Here is a 4,378-nt window from a genome sequence, read left to right on the forward strand (position 1 = left end):
TTCTGAATTTAAGTGGTTATTTTACCTTAACGTTAATGTTTTTTAAATTATTAGCCTTTTTATTTTAGTGTGTAGAATTGCTCAGCTTGGGGAGAAGTTCATTGAGTACTGCTGGGAGTTAGCATTAGACCTAGGTGTTCCTGAAAGCTGGCTTCATCCCTTATGCTGTTCCTTGGAAAAATAGACTTTGTAGCTCAAGTTATATATTCTTTTTATTGTGTTCTAAGCATGTTTCAAGGTCTTTCAGTCTTTTCTCTTTCTTAGTAACACAATAGAAGTAATTGGGGACACAGGGGAATCCAACATAGTATAATTTTGGCAAAACAGAAACTATGTTAAACTTCTTCTGATTAAATCCCACCTGCACCCCTCACCCCCAAAGAATGTTAAGTGTCATGAGAGCAGGAACCTGCCTGTTTTATAACCCATAGAATCCCTTGTGCCCGAAACAATGCCTGGCACATAGAAGGAAACTCGGTCAATATTGGCTGCATGAATGAGTGAGCAAATCCAATATTTAGGATTATGTGAATCTGGCTTTGGGATAAAAAGCCTATTTCAGTTCTTGCAGTCTCTACTCTGCAAGTAGTGTCATGATTTTGAAAGATTATCAAGAAAAAATTTTAATTATAAACATTCTCCAAATTCACAAAAAAGTTCTATCTCTAATCCCTGGTCTTTAGTATTTAATATACTTTAATATTTTACAGTATCCTGAGAGACACTAGGTTGTTTAAAGACCTTCACATGTGTATAGATCAACTACATTTATTTTTACATAGAGTATCACTAAATTTGTCAAATTAGATTCATTTTATATTAAGAGAATTTTTAAAATCCCATAGACATCATTGATTTTAGTATTAAACGAGTACTAGGTAACTACACTTTGTGATTGTTTTAACTCACTCAAATCTTTAGAGTTTTACAGTCTTCTTTGCTTGAAATCCTAATTTTTATGAGGCAAATCTACATCACCAATAATGCTGATATGTAAGAGAAATTTCAAGAGCTTTTCAACTTCATATTTAATCATTTGAGCTGGCCAACAGTGGAAGGGCCATCCGCCCTGGGAAAGGGTGAACACCTGGTCAGAGCATGGACTTAGCGGTCAGACTGTGTGTGAGAGGATCCTGGATCAGCCACTCACCAGCTCGGTGACCTGAGGCATATACTTATCCTCTCCTTGCCTCACTTCCTCGTATGTAAAGTGGGGAGGATGACCATACCTCTGTCATAGACTTCTTATGAGACCACCTGAGTTAATATCTGTAAAGTCTTTAGAAGAGTATCTGGAGCATAAGAAGTGTTTGCTAGAGAAACAAGCAAGAAACGTACACTAGCAGATGTTAAATGGCTATCATCCAAAGATATTAAAAAAGATTTTTATTCTTTCAGAAAGATGACCTCTAAGCTCCCTTCCAGTGCTAAATTCTATTATTCTACTCACCTCTGTGTACCCCGTTCCTATAGACACATCGACTCAATGTATCCCAAACATTTCTTATTCAGTTTAAACCTTCACTCATGGCTTTGGAGAATGTCTCCCCTGCCCTCTTTAGGTTATCCAAATCTTATCATCATCTCTATCCAGCTTTCTTCCCCTCCTCCTCTTCCTCTTCCTTTTTCTTCTTGGCATCCCAGTCGCTATTGTGTTTTATTGCTTTATATTATTCTCTCATTGTTTTATGTGTAATTATTGTATTCCAAATCAGATTGTAAGTCTCTTAAGAACAGTCCTATGCTTCACTCATGTCTCCCAGCACATAAGTAAATACTTATTGAATGAATAAGTGGTAGGAGGGAAGTAGATTGGGAATCAACTCTTTAATGATAATTAATGCAAGTAAAGTGGATTATATATTCAATGTTTAGATTATTAATGAGCAGTTCTTATTTCTAAAAAAGTTTTGGTTCATAACTACTCCCCCTCACTTTTTTTTTGTCTGATCTACTGTTGGTAAAATATTTGTAGATTAGCTGGTTCCCCTTCATTCCTTCTCTTCTGAAATGTGTGGTAAAGTAAAAATGCCTAGAGCAATAATTTGTGGATAAAAAACAGCTGCACATGAAAAATAATTGATGTGGTTTTAAAATTACTCTGAGGTAGAAATTAAAATGCCTTTTCAACCTACGCTCTAAAAAGAGTATTAAAGCTAATTCTTTATAAATCATGAAATGGAAATAGAGGAAGACACAAATTTTTAAATAGTCATTTGATTTTAAATAAGTAGAGTTTTGAAATTTTTATATAATATTCAAAAATATTCATTTTGCTGAGAAGACTTAGCTGTAGTTAAATAAATTCTTATCTATACCCTTAGTAATGTGAGTATAATGTTTTTCATAAATATAAATAAGAAAGGTGATACCTTTGAGTTCTTTATACATTAATTTGAATGCCTTTGTAGTTTTAATTCTTTTTTTCTATTATGCTTCTGGCATATGGTAAACATTGTTTATTCATCATGTTTCCCAAGGGGAGTTTATCACAGCTGTGCTGACTTAATGCCACTTACACCTACCTGGTGTACAGGTATGTAAATGATGCCAGACATTGGAACAAGATTGGAAGATTCACAAAATAGTATTCTAACAACATGACGCAGACAATATTTGATTGGATTTTTAAATCTGGATCTACATAGACCCATTCCTTCTAAACTTATAAAAACTTTTATTCACTTGTTTCTTCATCTGAAATTCTTAGCTCTAGAAGGTATGCTTTTTAAGAGAATTCTAATTCCCTGGTTTTCTTTATATAGAGAATGTCAGAGTAATATTTAAAAACCAATACTTTCCTTTAGAAGGAGATTAAGCAGGAAATAGAAAAGGTTTTAGTCATTATTCTTTAAATTGTGTTATTTCTTAGCTAATTCACACAGGAAGCCAAAAAATTAAGCAGCATTAAAGCATTAAAATGTAATGAGTCACTGACATATTTCTCTGCTTGATTTGAGCCTGTTCTTAATTTCAATACTTCATAAACAGTAGTTAAGCATAAAGATGAAAAATATGTACATGAGTTTTTTTAATCTTTGAGCCCCAAGATTTATGATGTTTAGCAGTGTCTGTATAAAAGATAAAATACTCTAAGTATTTATCATATTTATTATATTCTAACTATTTGCTTTGCCAGGGAATTTGCTATAATATCATATAAATATTGTAGTTTAAACCTATGCATGGGTTTTGGGAAAAGTAACAGGCCGAGGTGACAAAAGTCAACTAAGTATCTGAGGATTAAAATAGAATTAAAGCAATAAATACGGTGTACTAAAATTAGGAAGACAGTTATAAAGGCTTGAATTTCAACCACATATTAAATATATCTCAGGCATTTAGAGTAGGGAAATTTGAATGTTTTCTTATGAATTTTGCTGATAAAAATTTAAAATTAATTGGCAAAATACATTTTTTTCAATTATATAGGAAAAATATCAAAGAAATAATAACTCACGTAAGTGCATACTATGTACAAGACACTATTCCTAGATCTTTACAAGTAATGACTATCCCAATTTACAGATGAGGAAACTGAGGCATAGAGTCTAGATAATTTGCTCAAAGTCACTGCACTAGTGAGTAAAAGATCTAGGATTCGAAACTAGAGTTAGAATGCCAGGGTCTGGGCTCTTAACCATTTCATCATTCTGCCTTTGTGACTTGATCAATAATCTTTTAACTCATTTTTGCTAAAATATGAATGTCTGGTTAAAATAGTAAGCTATGGTATATTGTATTTCACTACAAGAAGGAATAACCAAATAGTTGCATAGAGTTTTTGAAAACAGTACATGCTAGAAACCACATTCTTGAGCTACAGAAACTGAAGACATAGAGTGCTGTTGAAATTTTCTTTAAGCTAATTAGAAAAAAGAATTCCACTGCACATGATAACAAAAAATAAATAACATTTTATTAAATGTATGTGCCAAGCATTATTCGAAGAACTTTAATTAACTCATTTAATCCTATCGAAACCTATTAGATACATATTATTATTATTCCCATTTTATGAATGAGGTTAATTGGGAAGTAACATGCTCACTGTGTCCTCTCTTACCTTTATTCTTTATTCCTGGATATTTACGGATCTCTGGTATTTTGTTTGTTTTATATGGATGGGTAATTTAGAAACTTTTAGGTGGCTTTTTCTGGCAGAAAGTTTAGAATCTTTGATTCGGTTGCTGCTTAACAATAGAATAGAGGGGAAAAAACTTTGAGGCATTTTGCTTTCTTCCTGCCATATAACTACTTCACAATCTAGTTTAGTGGAATGGTAATGGCCAGGAGCTCTGGAGTCAATTGCTTAAATCTGGGTCCACCTATTCTCAGGTGATTTGGGGCAAGTTATTTAACCTCCAAAGACAGTGCT

This window comes from Pteropus alecto, unplaced genomic scaffold, assembly GCF_000325575.1.
Source record: "Pteropus alecto unplaced genomic scaffold, ASM32557v1 scaffold94, whole genome shotgun sequence".
Taxonomy (NCBI): Eukaryota; Metazoa; Chordata; class Mammalia; order Chiroptera; family Pteropodidae; genus Pteropus; species Pteropus alecto.